This window comes from Felis catus, chromosome D4 (assembly GCF_018350175.1).
Source record: "Felis catus isolate Fca126 chromosome D4, F.catus_Fca126_mat1.0, whole genome shotgun sequence".
Classification (NCBI taxonomy): Eukaryota; Metazoa; Chordata; class Mammalia; order Carnivora; family Felidae; genus Felis; species Felis catus.
This window is the reverse complement of record NC_058380.1, coordinates 11,307,270-11,330,728: the sequence shown is the minus strand read 5'-3', so window position 1 is coordinate 11,330,728 and position 23,459 is coordinate 11,307,270. Positions and strand designations below refer to the sequence as shown.

The window sequence follows — 23,459 nt, the reverse complement described above, 5'->3', positions numbered from 1 at the left end:
CTGTGGAGGGTTGAATTGTATCCCTCCAAAAGGTACTGAAGTCCTAACCACAGTACCTCTGAATGTGGCCTTATTTGGAAATAAGCTCTGCAGATAATCGAGTTAATGAGGCCATGAGGGTAGGCCCCCATGCAATTCGATGGTATCCTTACAGTGAGAAGACATTTAGATCCAGAGACAAACACACAAAGAAGCAAGACAACGTGAAGACTCCGGGAGAACGCCATCTCCAAGCCAAAGAACACTTGAGCACAGACCCTCCCTCAGAGCCCTCAGAAGAAACCAACACTGCTGACCTCTTGATCCCAGACTTCAGCCTCCTGAATGTGAGATGGTAAATCTCCGTTATTTTTTTTTTTTAATTTTTTTTTTCAACATTTATTTATTTTTGGGACAGAGAGAGACAGAGCGTGAACAGGGGAGGGGCAGAGAGAGAGGGAGACACAGAATCAGAAACAGGCTCCAGGCTCCGAGCCATCAGCCCAGAGCCCGACGCGGGGCTCGAACTCACGGACCGCGAGATCGTGACCTGGCTGAAGTCGGACGCTTAACCGACTGCGCCACCCAGGCGCCCCAAATCTCTGTTATTTAAACCGCCATTTGCCGTTCATTGTTACAGCAGCCCCAGGAAACCGAGCAGAGTCTCAAATAAGGAAACAAACTCAAGTCCAAGTTTGGGGAGGGGTAAAGACAATAAAGAACACAAGATAGTTAAAGAACACAGTAGGAAGTGAGGTTGGGAGTCTGAACCATCACACCAGGTATCTCTGAGTCACTAGGAGTGAGGGACAAGGCTCAAGAAACTTAAGAGTAGGTACTGGCCATCGGCGAAGGACACACGATCCATGAAAGGGCCTTGTTCTCCTTTCCTGGGAATATTCTCCACCTTCCTCCCCACGTTGTGGAGCTCACCCCTTGAAGAATTCTATATCCTCTCTCCCCCTTGCCCTGACTGTGTTGAAGGGCCTTCCATGAACCCATGACACCTAGATCTTATCCCATCAGAGTATTTGTCCCTCGGCATTGTAACTGCTTTCCCCACGGTCTCCCAACTAGACTGTGACCTGTTTGAGATGAAGGACTGGGTCTTTTCCATTATTGCATCCCCAGCATCAGATACTATACCTGATGCGTTACAGGGAGGCTCCATAAATGTTTCTGGAAGAAATGGATGGATGGATGGATGGATGGATGGATGGATGGATGAAGGCACAAAAGGCACGGATTTGATATTAAGACGAACATTAGCTTGCATCTTGGTGCTGTTTATTTATTTATTTTGGGGGGGGGGCTTGAGATGATTGTAGGATGTGGCATCCTAGGTAAGAACGTGGTCAGTAGGATGAGCACTGGGGAAGGGCTGTGACAGACTGAGCATTGCAACACCACAACTAGTGTCATGGAGCATTCATTCACTTATCCATCCCTGCTCACACATACTTGGAGCACTATAGTGTTCCAGACGCTCCCTACAAAGATGGGGACTGCAAACTTCCCTCCACATATGGGTGGAGGGAGAGGTTTATAAATCAGGAAGGGTGGAGGATATATTCCCAAAGACATTTGCGGCCGCGTTATTTATAATATCTGAACGCTGGAGTAAACCTCGGAGCCTATATCCACAAGGAGAAATGGTTAAATATAATAAGGTATATTAATCTGGTGGAATATCATGCAGCAAATAAAAAGAAAAAAATCTTCAGGCAGTATTCAAGAGAAGACTAGTTTGGGGTAGAAAACCTGCACTTAGAACAGACTAAACGGCAATGTATTTCCTTTCATGTCAAAAAGCCAGAGGGAAGCGGGTGTAAATGGCGGCTCCACAATCACCAGCTTGGCTTCTTCTCTTGCTGTTCCTCCGTCCATAGAGTGAGACTGCTCCTTCATGGTCCAAGAGTTGCTGCTAGAGCTCCAGCCATCATGTCTGCACTCCAGGCAGTAGGAAGAAGGAATGGATAAAGAAGGGGAAGTCTCTCTTATAGATACGGCCAAGAAGTTGCTCATGACGTGTCTGATTTCATCTGGAGCAGTCGGAGTTCAGGTAGGGAGACGAGTCATTTTGTGTGTTACAGGATAAAGGACTTCTTATGGAAAAATAATAACTTTTTCCTGCATGGGAAGAGCTGTAGAAAGTTGGAGGGTCAGAGATGGCGTCACCAATTGGTCATTTTGAAAAGCCACGCCCATCAAGCTACCGGAAGGGAGCTGCCAAGGGGGAGTTCGTGGAAAGGTCTGAGGGAAGCTGCTACTACCTCTGGGGATCCTAGTCAAGCATCTGGAGGGGAGTCAGTGGCTGCTGTTGGTCAACAGGGCCAGAAATTCCGAAGAGGAGCTGGGCATACAATGGACGAGGGTGGGAGTGAGTTACAGCCGGAAACTGTTGGACACCTCTACACCCATCTGTCACCATAGTGGACGACAAAATGACCATTGGAGAATAATGACCGCTGCCCTACTTCTGCCTCCTAAATTTCACACGGGTTCCTTTTTTGGCCAACTACAACCTGGAACCATACACGCAATGGAATTCTGGGAAATGGAGCTCCAAGTTTAACCAAGGTGGTGCCTTACAAACGGCTGCAACGCACTCCTCCCCCCCGGCATGCCTATACAAGTCTCTCTTTTTTTAAACCACATTAAATTTTCAAGTAAAGACAACAGTAAAATCATGCTTCTATATAACATGATGCAGCTGTCCCACGTACAGCTGAAAGACGGAAACCCTTTCCCCAAAAGAGGTATACACAGAAACTCACGTGTCACTGCTGTCCCTCACTGGATGATGTTCAAACCTCTCCTAGCTGAGTTATGTGTCACCTTCAGCCCTGAATTTAAACACTGGGATATAAAGTTCACTGCTATTAACAATCCTATGTTAAAAAGTAGAAGAATTAGAAAAATTACAATGGATAATATTTATTATGAATATGTTCATATCAAAGCAAGGGACAGTTATAATACTACCTTCCTAGGAGAGCCTGGGTGGCTCAGTCGGTTAAGCATCCGACTTCAGCTCAGGTCATGAACTCTCATGGTTCATGAGTTCGAGCGCCACATTGGGCTCTGTGCTGACAGCCCAGAGCCTGGAGCCTGCTTCCGGTTCTGTGTCTCCTCTCTCTTTGCTCTCCCCTGCTTGTGCTCTGTCTCTCTGTCTCTCCCTCAAAAATAAATGAATGTTAAAAAAATAAAAATAAATAAATATTATCTTCCTCATTTCTACAACTGGTCATGTAGTCATAGCTGGTACTTATTAGTTTTCTCTTTCACTACCATAGTCTGTATGTTCTTTTTTTTCAAAAATTTTTTCAAGGTGTATTCATTTTTGAGAGACAGAGCACAAGCTGGGGAGAGGCAGAGAGAGACGGAAACACAGAATCGAAGCAGGCTCCAGGCTCTGAGCTGTCAGTACAGGCCCTGATGCGGGGCTCAAACCCACGAACTATGAGATGATAACTTGAGATGAAGTTGGACGCTTAACCGACTGAGCCACCCAGGCGTCCCCATAGTCTGTATTTTCTTTTTCCTCAGCAAGCAGTTCAGCTAGTCATAATCTTGCACGATGGAGTGAAACAAGCCTTCGTTCCAGAACAGTCGGGGCCATTAGCAATCCTGATCGTACTGGCTGTTGTAGTTTTCCACTAACATTTATTGCAGGACACAGGAAGGCTAACAGGCAGCCTAAAAGATCTCCTATCTTCCAGCCATACTCTTCCCTGACCTCACTTCTCCTTGATGGTCAGGATCTATCAATCACCCCAGTCAGCAAGTATGGAGACTGGTGGTTGTTGTTGCTAGTTTGTTCCTTGGCATGAGTTGCCTAAAATGATCAGTAGAGCATGTGAGGTTCCAGTCAAAAACCCACTGCTGTGTTTCCTAGTGGAAGCTTTCTCCTTTGGGATTTACCTCTAAATCAGTAGATCCCAAAGCTGTGGAACAAAAGCCAAACATTTTACTAATGGATCCCTAAGGACAGTAGAGAAAGGAGTGAGTCCCATTTCTACCCCCTTGATTCCTGGCCACAAGAGAAACATCGCCATGTACTGGTTGGTAATTTAGAGCATATACCGCATCCTGGTGGATGTTACCCTAGCAATGAAAAGTGTTGCCACAGAGCTGACGCCATAACTGAATTTCTTTTCAATGCAATTAAAAATCATATATATTTAAGGTATACACCTCGATGATCTGATGACTGTATACTTTGTAAGATATTTATCACAATCAAGCTAATTAACATATCTATCACCTCACACAGTTATAATTTTCAAGTGCATGGTGAGCACACTTGAGATCTACCCTCTTAGCAAATTTCAATTATACGATGCAATATTGTTAACTATGTAGCCACATTGCTGTACGTTAGATTTCCAGAATTTATCTTACACAACTGAGACTTTTACCCCTTAATCAACATCTCTCCATAATCTCCTTCCCCTGGCGTCTGGTAATCACCATTCTTTGTTTCTGAGTCTGATAGTTCCAGATTCCACATACAAGTGAGTTCTGCAGTATTTGGCTCTCTGCGTCTGACGTCCTCTAGGTTCATCCGTGTTGTTGCAAATGGCCATTCTAATAGGTGCAGAGTGGCCCCCCTCAACCCACACACAATTTTAAAATTAGTATTGACTATTCCCCTTAATATGGAGTTACATACAAAATTTATCTCACATTGGCCACTTTTCTATTAATGAAGGAACTATATTTTCATAACCTGTTCCCCTCCCTTTAAATATTTGATGAAAAGAAAGTAAACATTACCAAAGAAAAATCAAGAAATTAAAGGAAAATAGAATTGCCCTTCCTCAGAGAAGAAATTTAAGTCATTCTTGAGAAAAATCTGGGTGGTCCGAATTGTCTGGAACCATTTTTGATTTCTTTGGATTCGGTGATGGTTCTTTGCCCTTCCTTGCTTCCTTCCTTCCTTCCTCTTCCAACTCTTCGTTTTCCTCCTTTTCTTTTCCTTTTTTTAATGTTTATTTTTGAGAGACAGAGAGACAGAGAGACAGAGACAGAACATGAATGGGGTTGGGGCAGCGAGAGAGGGAGACACAGAATTTGAAACAGGCTCCAGGCTCTGAGTTGTCAGCACAGAGCCTGACGTGGGGCTCGAACTCACAACCATGAGCTCATGACCTGAGCCAAAGTCAGATGCTTAACTGACTGAGCCACCCAGGTGCCCTTCTTGTCCTCCTTTTCTTTCTCTTCTCTTCTCTTCTCTTTCTTTCTTTCTTTCTTTCTTTCTTTCTTTCTTTCTTTCTTTGGGAGATGGGGGAGTGTTGGGTAGATTTTTAATATAGAGTGAATTTCTCTAATGATTCTAAGTCCATTTGGGTTGCTATTTCTTTCTGAGTCAGCCATACAAAATTGTATTTTCCCGGGAAATTATCCATTTTTTTCTAAACTTTTAAATTTGTTTGTTTAAAGTTCACATGATTCCTTTATCATCATGACTTTTTTTAAAGACACATTTATTCAGCATCACGATTAGACTATCACATTTAGCCATCAACAGCATGGGTGCAAAAAAAAAAATCCACGTTAAAACCCTTTGTTGGAATGCTTTACACTTTCCACGGAACAGAAACTAAAGTCACCTGTTATACGATTGGTCGCAGATGCAGCCCTCGAGTTGTTTGTGCATACACATGAGTATTGTCTAAAACATGTCTTCTTTGTAGCAGCTGGGCCCTGCCACCACTGTGCTCGGCTGACTTCACGAATCTGTTGTAACCTCTAGCTTCCCCGTCACGTCACTGGCCCTCCTCTCCTGCTAAGCTTTGTTTCCCAGCAGTAAGCTGCCATTGCCAATGCCACTGCCATCTGCCATTGCCATCGCTACTGATACTGCTGGAACCGCCATTAGCCACCTTGGTTTCGCGGTTTGGCAAAGTACTGGCCTCGACCGTCATAGGGGCCAGAGCTTCTGTCTCCAAACTTTCCTCCTTTCGTGGGTCCAATATTTGAAGATTGATTGTTGTAATTGCCAAAATCATTATAGCATCCACCGCCTGCAAAATTGTCTCCATCATTACCAAATCCAGGATAGTCGTCCCCACTGCCACCATTTCGACCACCACCTCGACGGCCACCAGAGCCACCTCGCCCACTGGAGTTTCCTCCGTGACCAAAGTTCTCTTTCGCACCAAAACCACTTCCACGACCACCACCGGAGTTTCCAGAACCACTTCGCCCTCCTTGGTTGGATGAAGCACCTGTCGTCTCTTGCTTAGATAGAGCTCTCCTAGCTTCACAGTTGTGGCCACTGAGAGCATGGTATTTCTGAATGACAATCTTGTCTACGGAGTCATGGTCATCAAATGTTACAAAGCAAAGCCTCTCTTTTGGCCACTGCCTCAGTCCGTTATGATTTCAGTCACTTCCATCTTCCCATACTGTTCAAAGTAATCTCTTAGATGATATTCTTCAGTGTCTTCTTTAAGGCCACCAACACAAATCTTTTTCACAGTTAAGTGGGCGCCAGGTCTTCGAGAATCTTCTCTGAGACAGCCCTCTTTGGTTCCACAACGCTTCCATCCACCTCGTGTGGCCCTGCATTCACGGCTGCATCCACCCCCTCCACGGTGGCAAACGTCACAAGCCCAAAGCCTCTGACGTCCTTGGTGTTTGGACCTCTCATTACCACACAGTCCGTGAGCATTCCCCTCTGCTCACGGTGGCCCCTCAGACTCTCATCGGTTGTTTCAAAGCTCAAACCTCCGATGAAAAGCTTCCGTGGCTGTTCAAGCTCTTTGGGAGACTCTGACTTAGACATGATGGTGGTGGGAGGGGAGACTTTAACCGTGCTTACTCACCGGTGTCCAAGGGCAGAAAAGTCCTTTATTATTTTAATATCTGTTTTATCTTAGTTTATATTCCCTGTTCCATCTTAATACATATATCTATATATATTAAGTGCTATATATATATGCTTATATGCTTAATATATATATGTATTAACATGGAACAGGTCATTATAAAGCATATATATATATATGCTTTATATGTATGTACATATAAACATATATACATATATATTGTATATATACATATATAATATGTATATATATTAGGCATATAAGCATATATATATATATATGGCACTTAATATATATATGTATTAAGATGGAACATACATATATGTATCATATAAAGCATATATATATGACCTGTTCCATGTTAATACATATATATATATATGGCACTTAATATATATATATATGTATTAAGATGGAACATATATATATGTATAATATAATGCATATATATGTATAATATAAAGCATATATATACTAAAGCATTATATATATATATATACATATATATATACATATATATATATATACATACACATATATATATATACATACACATATATATATATATCCTTTTTATTTTTTCAACTTTGTCCAAAATGTGTCTACTTTATTAAACTTAAAATGTTTGATGTGGTTGACCCTCTCTATTGTATTTACTAGAAGGAAATACTTATGGTTTACATGTGATTAGATTTCCCTAAATAATCCTGATGTTCTCTCATATTCCTTACTCCTCTGCATGGAGGTGATCTTGAGTATCCATTATTGGGACTCATTTCTTGATTGAGTGATTGTAAACCATCAAAAATCCTAAACACCAGAAACTGGATCTCTTTCTACTCTCCAAACCCGTGTAAGATAACAATCCTAATAGTGCATCTGGCTCTCTCTAGTGTGGAGTTCCAAGTTCTACAAATGGAGGCTGGGCGGAGGGTACTGGGGGACACATTTGGCCCTTGCTGCAAGTCATACCCTGTAAGTAGTTTATCGTTAATAAAGGAGATAATTTCATATTTGCGACTTTTTCTTTACCTCTCAGGGGATTCGGGGTTAGAGAGAGAACACCACAGTCATTTATACAACATGTGGTCAAACACCAACATGTGTTTCCAATTTCATTAATTTGTGTTCCTTTTGTATTATATGGTCCCTCTTTCTTTGGATTACTTCATGTTCCTTTCAGCTGCATCTAGTATGGCCCCCCAGAGTTTTGTTTTAATTTAATTTAATTTAATTTAATTTAATTTAATTTAATTTAATTTAATTTAATTTTTTTTTTTTAGTTTCACATTTTTATTTAAATTCCAGTTACTTAACAAAAGTGTATTATTAGTTTTAGGTGTTGAATTTAGTGATTCATCAGTTACATACAATGCCCAGGGCTCACCACGAGTGCCCTCCTTAATAACCATCATCCATTTAACACCCTCCCATCGCTCACCTCCACTCCAGCAACCCTCAGCTTGTTCTCAACATTAAGAGTCCCAAAGAAATGGAAAAACATTTCATGCTCATGGATTGGAGGACAAATATTGTTAAAATGTCTATACTACCCAAAGCAATTTACGCATGTAATGCAATCCCTATCAAAATACCAACAACATTTTTCACAGGGCTAGAACAAACAATCCTAAAATTTGTAGGGAACCACAAAAGACCTCAAATAGCCAAAGCAATCCTGAAAGAGAAAAGTAAAGCTGGAGGTATCACAATTCCAGACTTCAGGTTACATTACAAAGCTGTAATGATCAAAACAGTATGGTACTGGCACAAAAAAACCAGACACATAGATTAATGGAACAGAATAGAAAACACAGAAATGAACCCACAACTATATGGTCAGCTAATTTTCAAGAAAACAGGAGAGAGTATCCCATGGAAAAAAGACAGTCTCTTTAGCAAATGGTGTTGGGAAAACTGGACGACACCATGCAAAAGAATGAAAGTGGACCCTTTTTTTACAGCATATAGAAAAATAAATTCAAAATGGATGAGAGATGTAAATGTGAGACAGAAAACCATCAAACTCCTAGAAGAGAACAAAGCGGTAACATTGGCTGAGGCAACTTCTTACTAGATACGTCTTTGGAGGCAAGAGAAACAAAAGCAAAAATGATGAGGACGCCCTCAAGATAAAAAGCTTCTGGGGAAAAAAAAAAGAAAAAAAAAAAAAAGAAAAAAAAAAGCTTCTGCACTGCAAAGGGAACAATCAACAAAACTAAAAGGTAACTTTTAGATTGGGAGAAGATATTTGCAAATGAGGACTGTTTAATTTCAAATAATTCTGATTTCCTTTATGATTTCCTTTTTGATCCATGAATATAAATCTGTTCTTTAAAAATTATTCTTAAATTTTACTTATGAACAATAGCACATTGTAAGGATGTGTTTTTGGTAACTGTAAAAAAACAGTTCAATTCCAAAAGGAAAAATCTCTTAAGAAAGGAACACTTAACGAAAAATCAAGAAAATAATCTTAACATCTGGCCATTAATGTATCAACCCGAAATAATTTAAAGAGGCAATAACAATATTTCTCCAACTCTGAATCCTCCTACTTCAGGCCCATAATTTCTGCAATAAGCATGTGCTTACTTGAATACATTTTATTTTGTTATTAAAGAAAAAATTTTTTTTAAGTAAGCTCTTGGCCCAACATGGGACTTGAACTCATGACCATGAGATCAAGAGTTGCGGACTCCACCAACTAAGCCAGCCAGGTGCCCCTGCTTGAATACTTTTATTTTTTTAATATTTTTTTATTAATTTTTAAATGTTTATTCATTTTTGAGAGAGAGAGAGAGTGCGTGAGTGAGCGGGGGAGGGGCAGAGAGAGAGGGAGACACAGAATCTGAAGCAGTCTCCAGGCTCTGAGCTGTCAGCACAGAGCCCGACGTGGGACTTGAACCAAAGAACTGTGAGATCATGACCTGAGCCAAAGCTGGGTGCCCAACTGGCTGAGCCATCCAGGCACCCCCTTTACTTGAATACTTTTTAAATGGTATTTTCCCCATCAAGATGTCTCTAACGTAATATTTTAAGTCATTCTAGTTTCTTAAAGTTAGCATTTTATACAATGTTAAAAATCAAATAGATCTAATGTAAAAAAACCTTGCACCCTGTTTGAAAACATAACTTGTATTCCTTTTTTCCTTTGGTAAAAGATTCATTTAGCTTCAGAGGCTAATTATCTGAATTATCTTACTATGCCTTCATAGCTTTCCTGTTCGCGATTTGAAAGGATGTCAAGTTGAATGCCAAGTGGTTCACTTCCTTACCATGGACTATCATTTTTTAAAAGCACCATTTTAATAAAACCCAGTTAAAGTGTATTTTGATAAGTTTAAGAGAGTTGTTCTAAATAAGGATTTCTCCCCAGTAACCACATTCCCAACTAGCATAGAGAGTGGCTCTTTTCATTGGTCTTCCTGAACAGAAGAATAACTACTTTCGCTGGTCATTGTATGTTCTTCTATCTAATAAGTACATGTAATTCTCACTACCTTGTCCTGGATTTCCTAGGTATCTTTTTTTTTGTAATGTTTATTTATTTATTTATTTTGAGAGAGGCAGAGAGACAGAGCAGGGGAGGGGCAGTGAGAGAGAATCCCAAGCAGCCTCCACCTCAGCATGGAGGCTGACGCGAGGCTCGAACTCACAAACCGTGAGATCATGACCTGAGCCAAAATCAAGACCCTTAACGGACTGAGCCATCCAGTGCCCCAGAACTTCTCATTCTTTAAATGTTTCTTCTTATCCTAACTTTAATACTTTTAATCTCTTTCTCTGTGCTACTTTCTAAGTAATTTCTTCTGTCCTGTATTCCAGTTTATTCATATTCTTTTCATCTGCATTTAGCTTGTATTATTCCCTTTTTAAAATTTTATTAACTACATTTACATTGTTAGAAATTCTTCTTTGCCAGTTTTTCAAGTCAGCTTATTCACTTTTCATAGCTGTTCTTTTCCATATGTTTTTAAGTTTTAATTATTTAAAAACTTATAGGTACTAATAGACAATTCCATTAACTGAAACCCTGTGTATCCCCTCCAGAGAAGGTTTGCGCATACTTTTACAGGTATGACCCACCAAAAAACCACTTTGGTTTTTATTTTTCAACTGTGGCTTCCTAAGTGATGTGGGTCATATTAATTTGATATCCGAACCCATGCCTAACCCATGTCAGGACATTCATGTGATAATAAATTCTTAAGGGAGACATTTCCCCCCACCAGTTTTTAGATTGAAACGACGAAGTTCCCTGTGCCACTGGGCAAAGTTGTAACTCTTCCGGGGTCATGGCTTTACGTAGAAATTTCATTTTCAACTCCCCACTTTGTAGGGACCCAAAGCTATTAAAATATAAGACCCTACCTAAGTAACTGAGACCCTTCTTTCTCAAGCTCGCATAGTGTCAGGTCTATTTGCTGATCCCTCTGGTTGTCAATTCCTTGCTTATTTTTGGCTACTGAAAATTTCCTTGGTTGTTTTTATTTCCTTATTTTATATATATATATGTATATATATATATATATATATATACATATATATATATATTTTTTTGCAGGTACTAGTCAATTAAGAGAATGTTCTTATAGTTTATCTAAAATCCTATGTGTTCTGTATCAGAAGGGTTTTCTGGCTATGTAGTTTGGCATAATGCCAGATATGGAAATCCACTGTCTAATTCTACTTTTCCCAAAACATCACCTGAATCTGTATCAGTGTAAACATCTAAATTCACAACTTAATCAAAACACCTAGCTTTTGACTGAAAAAAATTGGTAGGTCATGTGGGTCAGACATTCTGACTGATGGTTGGTAACGTCATTAGACATCATGATTCCCGTGGAGCAAAAATTACAGGAATTCTTGAGTGAAAATGTGGGTTCTTAAATACATTTCACAATCAGATGTACACACTCCAAACATTTATGTGGTTAACGGCACGTCAGTGCCTGACTTCAACAGGCGCAGGACTCAAACTGACCTCTTTGTAAGCATCTTTGCACCCAAACCACCTTTGTTCCCAGATTCTTGTGTTTTATTCCCACAGGACACAGTTCTCAGTGACCCGAGCTAAAAGGTCCTACCACCAATAGAAAATAAGGGACACGTAATCTGCAGAAGACTCTTAGGCAATGAATGACCATTTTCTCAATTAAAAAAAAATTTCTCCAGAGTGTATTTCTAATATGTGTATACCCAGAATGACGTTTTGGCTATTACTTAAAAATGGATGAATTAGTAGGAAACCTATCATAGCCGAAAACCCACACACTTAATTTGTTAAAGATACTGTAAATGCTCGTATCAGTTAAGATGTAAAGACCTGTGCAGAGTTTATGTAATGAAGTCTTTATTGCTGGAAGTAAACTTTTCTATGATCCTGAGTGTTTCCATCTCGTTGAGGTACTTTCTAGCTCTCGTGTCCCATAATCAGTTTTTGGCTCAACTGATAACTTTGCTCAAGTGATCTATTCTACAAGGAAATTAGACCTATCAATATTTCATGGCATTCTGCAAAGGGCACTGTAATCTCTATGTGTTCTGACCCCTGGCAAGTGTAAGAGACTGTATCCTAGAACAAAGTCTGTTGCCGCCAACAGTATGATATCACGAACGGTCACGTAAAATCAGGAGACCTGTGGTAGTTTTAATGTTTCAAATACACGCTCATCGTGTTTACAAGTTGTTCATCTATGTCATCTAGTTTCAGAGCCTTCTCTCCATCAAAGGAGCCCAGACTGGCATCCAAAAAAACCATTCAAAAATAACTCAAGATATTTACTTGTCTTTCGAGAACACATTAGAATGCAGAGCTCTCAAAATTCCTCTTTTTATCTTGCGCCCACTTTCGACACACACTGCGGCAATGCCCACACTCCTTTCCTCAGACTATTCTCACACCCAACTCAAGTTCCTCGGCCCTTTTCTCCCTCCAGCCATCTTAATCATTTAGTGGCACAGAAGTCTAACACAGTGGACCGCCTGGCCGGCTGAGACCTGCCGTGGTGGGGGGAGGAGGAAAAGAACCGTAGCAGGTAGAAGCAGAATTCTCTTCATCGTGCGATCCAGAACGCTTATGCGCTTGGTACCTTTTCCTCTGACACACACGTATCCACGTAAACGGAAAGAATTTTCCGTGTGTACTGGAAGGGCCACGTGAAGTTGTCTGTGTCACCTCAACTCTCTGGGTATCAGTTTCCGCATCCAGTGAAAACGAGCATCTATCTCCTAATGTAGTCTCGAGGCTTAAAGGAGGTCTTACTTGCAAAGCTTTTAGGAGCAATGCCCGGCACACGGTAAGGACATCGAAAGTGTTACTGGTTATTAGTTGATGGTAATAACGGTACATGCACCAGATGGTAATGCAGTAAAGACACAACTTATACTGGTTTACAGGTGATATACAATCTACCTTAAGCAAGGTCTGGGGTAATAACATGACTAAATATTGCAGTGGTAATGTTGGTGATCTCATGGTTCGTGGGGTCGAGCCCTGGGTCGGGTCCGCGCTGACAGCACAGAGCCTGCTTGGGATTCTCTCTCTCTCTCTCTCTCTCTCTGCCCCTCCCTCACTTGTGCGCATGCTCTCTCTCAAAATAAGTCCATAAAGTTTAAAACAAAGAACGGTACTGTTGGCGATGGGAGACGTAACAAAGTTTTTCACTTTCCTCTTGAAACACTTTTTTATTTGAACCTCGATAAAGCATGATACACTTTTGCCTATCAACTGAAACACCGGTATTGTTATCTTTCTATCTGGTTTAATAACAACCAGGTCGTGCCAAGTGTTTAGGGTGTGCTTAGCACCCCGCTAAAAATATATATGTTATCTAATTTAACCACTAACAACCGCAGAAGATAAGGTTATTATGATCATTATTACCTTCATTTTCTAGGTAAAGAAATGGTTGCTTCGGAGAGGTTCCTAAGGGCACTGAAGACATGCTTCTTTCTTGGCATGTCTGTCGTCTATCCCGGTGTATCCCATGGCCTGGAACTTAATACAGATTTGTCGAATGGGTGAAAGAAATAGTGAAGCCTCCCGAGACTTTATGTTGGTCCTGGGCCTTTCATCCAAAATCGGTTTTCAAAATCAATCATGGAAGTAGACACAACCATACTTTAGGAACAAATCAATCTTCCCAGGCTATGTGAGGAGGGAAAACGGAGGATGAAAGTGGGAAGCAAGGTGAGCATCTTGGTGGGATGCTCCGCAAAGTACACGGAGAGCGAGATTGCCAAGGAGAGTAAGATTGCCAAGGGTTTTGGGCTCTGGTGGATGGCTAGGGTCACACGGCCTGGGCTGGGGGAACTGTGAAACAGAAGCCGAAACGCAGGCTAACCCAGCGGCACACAGGGGTACTGTTGCGGTCTCTTGAGACCCACAGTCTTGGGAGAGGGGGAGGTTCAGGAGGCTGGGCAAGCCTCCCACCGACCAGGGCTTTCCCCGTGCAGGATGATGGTGTGCGTCCCTCATTCCCCACAGGGTGATCTGCAGCGGCTCTGTGGTCCTCAGGCTTGTCACGACTCTACGGTTTTGTCCTTGGGGAGCTAGAAATTGTGCCTAAGTTGACCCGCTCTGCAGGCTGCTGTGAAATGCAGAGCAGCAAATCCTCCCCTGCCAGATTCCGTTACAGAAATACATTCTCGTTCCTTGAGGACCCCCTGGAACAGTGGTTCTCAAAGCATGCTTGAAGCAGCAGCAGCACCCGGGGCCTGAGGTCAAGGGAGTTGAAGGGGAGAAAGAAAGCCCTACTGGGATGGGCGGAGAGATGTTAAGAGTTTACTCCTTAGCTGATCTTTTTCCAGCTTGAATATATATATAGATGGTTACAGACCGGCTGACAAATTCTCAGAATCGCAGCTTATGGCTGAGGCTTAAGATTTAAAGGAGAGGGAACATGGTCACAAATGTTGGGTTGACCACTTCAACAGATTAGTAATGAGGCGCCTGGGTGGCTAAGTCAGTTGAGCGAATGACTCTTGATTTCAGCTCGGGTCATGATCCCAGGATCATGGGATCGAGCCCCAAGTCGGGCTCTGTGCTCAGCCTGGAGCCTGCTTAAGATTCTCTCCCTCCCTGTCTGTCTCTCCCTCTGCCTCTCCCCCACTTGTGTGTGCGCACGTACTGTCTTTCTTAAAAAACAAACAAGCAGTTTACTAATAACTGATTTTATGTTCAAAGTCTTGTTTGGGAAAAGCTCTGCTCCTGGGTAAGCATCTTACAGGGCTCTTGGAGAGACTGAAAATTAGCTGATTTGTATGAAGGTGTTTGGAAGCCATGAAACACTTTGAAAATGTTACTGCAAGGTAGTTGGAAATCTTGGCAAGAAAGTGATTAAGGCAAAGGAGAATGAGGGGTCTTGATACAGATTATGAAAAGGGGACTAGAGGAGTTCATTATTTATTCACTCGACACTATTTATTAGGTGCCAAATACACACACAGGCACACACATATGCACACATGTGCCAAGGACTGGGCCAGATGCTGGGAATAAAATGTCGAACGAAAACAGCCGTGGCCCTTGCTTTCATGAAGTTCAAGGCTAATAGAGGAGACAGAGAGTTAGCAAATAATTGCACAAATGAATGACTAATTACTAAACCTAAGAACGGTATTCTGAAACAAAAGAATAGAGTTCTGCAACACCACGTAATAAGAAACCTATTCTAGACTGGTGGAGGGAGGGAGTGAAGAGGAAAAGAGGGATTCTTAGGGAGGATTCCTCTAGGCACGTTCTGCTTCAACTGGGATCTGAAGGATGAGTAGAGGTCAATTAGGTCAGGCTGGATGATAAAGGGTCAGGAAGGAAAGTCCTATGGACAGAGAGAAGACTATGGAAAGGCCTTGGTCAGGAAAGCCCGCGCGACGTATGTGAACAACAGAATTCAGGCTGGTGTATACCGAAGAACATAAGGGCAGGAGTGGAGCAAAGAGAGCTGGTGGGGCAGAGAAGAGACCAGCCCACAGAGAGCCTTGAAAATCCCGTGTGTATCAACCAGAGACTGAGCTCAGCCGCTAGAGCCAGAAATCCGATGACAGTGTTTAAAACTCCAAGGATTTTGTTCACGCATGTGGAAACCCAGAAGTAGACAGTCAAGTCTTACACGGTGGTTCCACAAAGTCACCAGGACACAGGCTTCCTTCATCTTTCTGCCTTACCATTTCTAATTCTAACATCTATCCTCTGTGTCTCAAGATGGTTGCTGGAGCTCTAGTCATCATACCCACATTTTAGGCATGAAGAATTAGCAGTGCTTCGCAAGGGCTTTCCTCGCCTTTCCATTTGGCAGCTTCTGCTTACATCTTATAGGTTATTCCTCTCTGTCTAGGAGGTTAGAAATGTCTTGTGTATGTGTGTGGGTGAGAGAGAGATTGGATGCCATCCCAATAAGAGGGGGAAAATGGATATGCTAGAAAAGTAGTCTCTGCCATACCATATAAGGATCTTGGCTACTTTCTTGTGATCAATAGGAAGTCATTGACAAGGTTTCTGGAAGAACAGAACATGATCGGCTGGGGTGGCGAAAGGAACCGGGCTGGGAAAACAGAACATGAGGGCAGCGTAGGAGTCGGGATTATTTTGAGAGGTTATTTCTGAAGCGGATGGTAGAGTAGGTCTTGGTGATAAATTAACAATGCGGAGTGAGGGAGAGGAAGACCTAAAGAATAATACCCACAGGATGGATTGCAGTGCCTTTCGCTGAGCTAGCGTACAAAGGAAGGGGAAAAGATTTGCTGGGAAAGATCATGAACTTGGTCTTGGGCACGCTGACAAAGAATAGTTTCCAAGTGGAGACGTAACAGGTGGCTGAGCCTGTAAGACTGGATGACGCAGAAGCACTCTGCTGCAGATAGAAGTCGGTTTCCACTGACGTGGAGATAAGTGAAATCATAATTGGTAACAATTTCCTGGAGACGGGGCACAAAGTGACAAGAAGGTCTAGGCCCAAATCTTGAGGAAATTTGACATTTAATGAAAGGGGGAGGAGGAGGAGCCAGAAACAGAGACAAAATAGAAGCATCCAGAGAGGTGGAAGGGGAGCCAAGATGCATTGTCTCAGGGCCAAGAAAGACCAACAAGAAGGACCATACCCAGTGCTGACGAGGGTCAACGAGGCGAAGACTGAAAATGGCTTTTGGATTTAACCACACGGAGAGCACCAGGGGCCGCAAGACTCTTGGAGGAATATTTGGGCTGGAAACCGGATTATGATGTTCTACGCTGTGGATCACACATGAAAAATGGCAGCAATGAATACACAATTGGTTAAAGGCTGAAGAGAGAGTGGAGTAGTAGCGGGGGGGGGGGCGGGGGACGTGGTCCAGGAAGGTTATTTTCTAACATAGAGGCACCAAGAGGGGTTCCGATACTGATGGGAAGGACCTAGTTGGAAGGAGAGAGGGGATCCTTGACCTATCCAAGGTTTCTTCCTAAGGAAGATGGGAGAGAAAGGGAGCCAAAGCAGACGTCATAGGGTAACCCTAAGGAGGTTGAAGAGAAGGCGTGGTTCAAACTGGAAGACATGACAATTTCGAGGAAAAGTGCGGGTCGTGGTAAAGACGTCATAAAATCTGAAGCACTTCCTTTCGTCTTCTCTCTCAGATGTGTAGGTAAGTAAGACCTCAATAAGGTATCGCAGTTCGAGTTAGGGTCTCCTGAACCTTTATAAAATCATGCAATCCTTACAATATCCCTGTGACACGGAAGCTACTGTAGTCCCAACTTTAGTGACCGGGAAACTGAGGTTTACGACGTGACGTAGCTGGCGTGAGATTACGGAACACTCAATTGGTAATGACGAGATTTCAAGGCGTCCTCTGCCTACCGTGGGGTTCTTACTGCCATGCTGGGCTACGAGCCCCACCAGAGAAGACGATCTCTGACAAATCAGCTCAGAACCAGTCTGAGCAGGGAGGCAGGCATGCTCCAAGTTAAGGTGAACCCCTGTGTTTGTGGCCTCAAGGTGATCACAACATCATCCCTCAGTTAAAGGTTTTCTCCTCTCAAAGTGTCACAGGAGGAATAGAAATGATTACGAAACAGAAGGGAGAGAAAAAAAATCAAGAGACATGAAACGAGAAATGCCACCCAAAAAGAGAACACGTTTATTTAAAGTTAATCTACACAAACAGAAGGACAAGTGTTGATACGAGCATAAAAATGCTCAGGCAAATATGTGGCGTGTGGGACTTCCAAGCTGGTGATCTGGGATTTCCAGGCTTTTCCTGTGCAGCCGGAGGGCTAATACCTGCTGGGGCTGAAAGGCGATGTTTGTTCCTACCTCACCACAAAGCACCTTCCTTCCTTCTGCCCAGTGATCTTTTCCAGAAAGGTCTGCGTAGTTCAAGGAAACGCCATACTCAACCAAGACATATCCGCAACTACTTTGCACTGACTCAAGGAGCTTCCTTGAGACAAAATGGCTGCTCAAATCTTTTTCCAAGACGATGGTCTTTGGTCATTGTCAACAGATCTCGTGAAATTTGACCTGTGGCTACAGGTTACCAGGATGTGCGCATGAAGTAACTTACTTCCTCTTCTTTAAGCTCCAGCGACTCCCAGCAAAATGGAGGGTGGAATCATTGACATCTGTTTGCTTAGGGCTAGCCTCTGGGCTCTCTTGGGAAACACCAGGAGCATTGTTTTTCTAGAGAAAAAGGAAGCCTCGAGGGTGGGGAGTCTCCATCACTACGTGGGGAAATCTGAGAAACGCTTTTGAGCCTTCCTTCTTCCCTCCTTCCTCTCCACCCAGAAAGAAAAATTTCCCCCAAATCTATAAATCCTGAAAACAGAATGACATTTTTGTTGAAGTTTCTTAAATTCATGGCCCTTGGAGGCTGAATCAGGAAACTTCAGAAGACTTGCAATCATCCAATATCCTTCTGTTGGGGGATGCCAGGGGCTTGATTTGGGGATTAAGCAAGCCTGGAAATTTAAGGCAATTGATAGTAAATGACAATGAGTGTGTTATGGAAAGAAAAAAAAGAGAGAGAAAAAAAGCTCTTTCCAATACTCTGGACTGAGAGGGTATATAAATATAAAATATAATTGAAATATAATATAAACCAAAATATAAATATATATAAGTATAAACATATAATATAAAAATAAACTATAAAATTCCTTCAATGTCACTGATGCATAATCTTGTCAGGCAGATTCTCTCTGCCTTAATTCATGTTTTCGATTTGGATCATTGAGGGGAAGCTGGATCCAGGGAAGGTGATGCTTCTGACTTCTTGCCTTAGATCTTTTTTAAAAAATATATTCAGGGCGCCTGGGTGGCTCAGTCGGTTAAGTGTCCGACTTCAGCCCAGGTCACCATCTCGCGGTCCGTGAGTTCAAGCCCCGCGTCGGGCTCTGGGCTGATGGCTCAGAGCCTGGAGCCTGCTTCCGATTCTGTTGTCTCCCTCTCTCTCTGACCCTCCCCTGTTCATGCTCTGTCTCTCTCTGTCTTAAAAATAAATAAACATTAAAAAATATATATATATTCATTCTTTGAGAGAGAGAGAACTTTAAAAAAAAATTAATTATTCATTGAGACAGAGAGAGAACACAAGCAGGGGATGGGCAGAGAGAGGGAGACACAGAATCTGAAGCAGGTGAGGCGGGGCTCGAACTCACAAACCGCAAGATCATGACCTGAGCTGAAGTCTGACGCTTAACACACTGAGCCACCCAGGCGCCCCTCACCTTAGAACATTTTAGCGACTTTTGGTTCATTGATTTCACTAACCTTTACGAAGGCCTTAAAAATCTCTAAGACACTAAACTTTCTAAGACACTAAACAAGTGTATCGGGAGTGAGGGTGTAGACCAGCAATGACACATAGTCGTAACTGTAAAGGTAATGATAATAATAATAATAATAATAGCCACTGATTATTTCCCAGCTACTGGGCTCAGCACCCTGAGACGTTCCCCCGGTGCCTGTGAGGTGCAGGCTTTGGAGCAAAGGACTCTAGATAGGAAGCAGATATGGTCTCCATCCCCAGAATTATCTTATTTAAATATTTGCTTTCTTAAAGTTTATTTATTTTGAGAGAGAGAGAGAGAGAGCGTGAAAGAGAGACAGAGTGAGCAAATATGAGGAGGGGAGGAGAGAGAGAATCCCAAACAGGCTTCGGGATGTTAGCACAGAGCCCGACATGGGGCTTGATCCCCTGACCATGAGATCATGACCTGAGCTTAAACCAAGACTCAGACGCTTGACCTCCTGAGCCACGCAGGCGCCCCAGATACTTTCAATGACTTTCTAAGGTAGGTATTACTATCATCTTCCTTTTCTTTCTGCTCAGGAAACGGGTTTAGAGCGGTGAAGAAATCTGTCAGACCCTGGGGCCTGACCATTATGCTTCCCTGCCCCCGGGAAACGTCATTCCCTAGGTGCGCAGAGTCCCGTGGAGGAGGAAGCCAGGGGGCTTACAGGGACGGAAGCTGGCAAGGCGACTTCCACTGAAACAGAGCTGGACAGAACCTTGGATCCCATCCTTCACTCTTCCGGCTTTCCAACGTGATTATGACCTGCTCTAAAAATGAGAGCGGACCCCTTTAAGGCGTCCAGAACCCAGAAGACTGTGTAGGTGTCCTCTTCTTCTGCGAGGTCATCCCCAAGCTCTCAATCCTCAGCGAGGTCCCCTCCCTGCTGTCCGGCAGTATTTCCAAGGAATGAAGCTCAATGAAGATGTTTCGAGTGTTTTACAGCAGGTTCATATAATTAGTTTGATCTCCACGGGACCTTGTGAAGTAGGCCAGGGGATACGTTATACTTGCGTTTTGTATTATTCCTTTTCTACAGTCCAGGAAATTGAGTCCCTAAAAGGTGAGGTGACTCGCCCAGGGCATTGAGCTCGTCTGGTGTAGGGCTGGGACTCGCACTCGGGACCTTCAGCCTCCAGACCTGATTTGTCCTATGACACCCAGCCCCTCCTGTCTACGAGGTGCAGGCTTTTGAAGGAAGGGCTCTGGACAGGAAGCAGAGACCGTCTCCGCCCCAGGAAGGATGACTCTTTTCTTTGGGAGATGCCCCTTATCTCATCCAATGAGTGACCACACAAATGGTACTTTTTTCTTTTTTTCTTTTTTTTTTTTCAGAACTTCCAGAACTATTTTGCAGGCACACTTGGTTTTGTATTTCTTTCTGCGCCCCGCCCCGCTTTCTGGGGATTTTGTGCGCTGGCCAGCAACTGGGCGGTCCTTACAGGTGTCAGCGAAGCCTGTGTCAGCGGCTAATGGGGACAGCCTGGGGGAAGGGGCGGAGACTCCTAAGTCAGGCCAACCTGCACCCAAGTCCTGCCACTGAACTTCCGTCTGGGGTAACTCTGGGCATGCACCTGACCTCTCAGTGCCTGGGGCACCTCAACCTGGAGGAAGATCCTACGAGCTTCCTGCGAGGGCGAGAACTGAGGTCCTGCAGGAATCCTCTCGAGCGCAGGGCACGGCTGCCGCCAGCCGGAAATGCTCTCGGCGTAGCTGTTATTGGCGTTGGGGCGTCTTCCTTATCACCTTCCTGAAAGGTTCAGCTAATCCTTGCTGAGCCTGCAAAGCTTCCTCTGTGTATTTCAACACGTGCTTCTGCTGAATCTGTACTTGTGGGCGGTTCTCTTTTATCTTCATTCAGGCGAGGAGCAAGCTCGCATCCAAAACCATGGGTCAACCAAGTGCAACCTAGCACTGTAACTTCCCCCAGCTGGAGGGATGCATATTAATAGGATCAACCTGAGACCCCCCCCCCTAGGCAGGTGTCCACCCCCGCCCCCCCAGAAGTTCACCAAACACACGGGTTAAATTTGGAACAGAAGCTTTTGAACCAGAACCCCTTTTAACCATTTGTGGTACCTCCCACCCCACCCCCACCCACTGCTAAGTGCCTGCTAAGGGCGGCCAGTGGGAAGCTCCGTTTTATCGTCGTGGGTGCTTCCAACAAGCCCAGCGACCGCCAGAAACCAAGTCAATACCTGTTCAAGGGACCGCGGACCCCGCCTTGCAGAGCACATTCACGCGGACCAAAGGCATTGCCCGGAGAGCTGATTTCCTCCCTCCTCTGCGCCAGGGAAGGACACAACTGCTCCCAGAGCCGCACAGCTGTTCCCCACGATGCCTCTGAGGCCAGCTGACTCTAGCTCAGTAATCCCAAAGCTGCCTGCTTGTTGTCCTCAAAGCGGTCTTAGGAAACGTTGCCCGCGTTAAGGGCCTCTGCTGCACAAAAGCAAACACAGTCTCACGGCAGCCCAGTGAGCTCAGCCCTCGCCCGTCGTGGAGGACACAGCAACCGACCTCTCTAGGCTCGCCACCTGGGACCCTATTGCTTTCCGTGTCCCCAATTTACCCACCCCTCTATTTCAGGGGCAAAAAAAAAAAAAATACATAGCCGTGACTTTGAAAGCCACCCCTCCACTGTGACTTCCCAGACCCAGAAGCGAGTTCCCTTCTTATCAATTCTTCAGCGCTATTTCCCTCTCTGTCTACCCCAGGGCACAGAAATGGCACGGGCAGAGTGTCTGTTCCTACTATGGGCTCACAGTTAGCGTGAAAAGCCTTGAAAGAATTTGACGGCAGCTTGGGCTGGACCTGGAATACGTCCAGGTAAGCCTCTGGAGTACTTGCATTTGGACAACTGCTCTCCTCATCTCTGAACCGACCTGTAACGAACTCTGAACTCTCAATGCCAAGCTCTGCGCTGAAGTTGACTGGCGTGACCTCGTTTAAACCCAACAGAGAACTCCGTGAAGTTGGTACTGCGATTATGTCCGTTTTAATGTTAAGCGAAGCAGGGGGAATTAACTAGAACCCACATTACTGCCCTCTCTGCCACAGTGTCTCCCCGTTACGAAAGGCTGTGAGCTTTGTTCCCTTCAGAGATGAAAGTACCTTGAGGGGTGGGGACCAAGCCTTAAAGTTCTGTGCCAAGTTTACAGTTCAGTTCTCACTACCAGGCGGGCGTTTCAGAAATGCCGAGACCCATCCACTTCTCAACGAGAATCTATACGGCGCACGTCTCTATTTAGAGCCTCCTGGGTTTTCAACGTAGTATCAAACCCTACAGGATAGACAAAGGAAGTACACAATCTCTTTGAGGGAGGTTAGTCCATAAGAAACAGAAAAATCAATTAAGTGTTAAACTAAAGATAAACATTTCAGCGGTCCAGAGGGGAGATCGGGACAACACGCCGAGGTGATGGGATTTGAACTGGCCCTTGAAGAATGAGCTGATGTCAAGAGGTGGAGAGGGAGGAGAGGGCCCAAGTGTGGGAGGAAAGTCTTGGGGGAAGAAAATGGGGAGGTGGCCTGTAACGACATAATACATACACTGTAAGTCCTTTTCCTCATCAAGGCTGGGAATTCTAGAAGCCTCACAGAGTCTCTCTCCCCTTGATAAAACAAATACTTCTTAGCTCATCAAATAGATTTTTCTTAAAAGCCTGGGGTAGGAGTCCAAGGACCCATGTAGGGTGTGTCCCAGAGGCAGGAGGACTGCTTCTGGGCAGTTCTTGCTTTTCAAGTTTATTTATTTATTGGGGGGGAGGGGGCAGAGAGAGAGGGAGAGAGAGAATCCCAAGCAGGCTCCGCACTGCTCCCCAGTGCACCTGGGTTGGTATCCTGGCTCGTGCTCCCTCCAAGCTTGTGCC

The 23,459-nt window shown here is 43.8% G+C and overlaps 1 long non-coding RNA gene and 1 pseudogene across 1 annotated transcript in view; both read right to left on the bottom strand.

Moving 5' to 3' along the window:
* The window catches only part of LOC109493706, a 138,397-nt gene that overhangs the window by 41,401 nt on the left and 73,537 nt on the right, over positions 1–23,459 (bottom strand). The window lies entirely within an intron of this gene.
* On the bottom strand, positions 5,860–6,882 carry LOC101084911 (annotated as a pseudogene).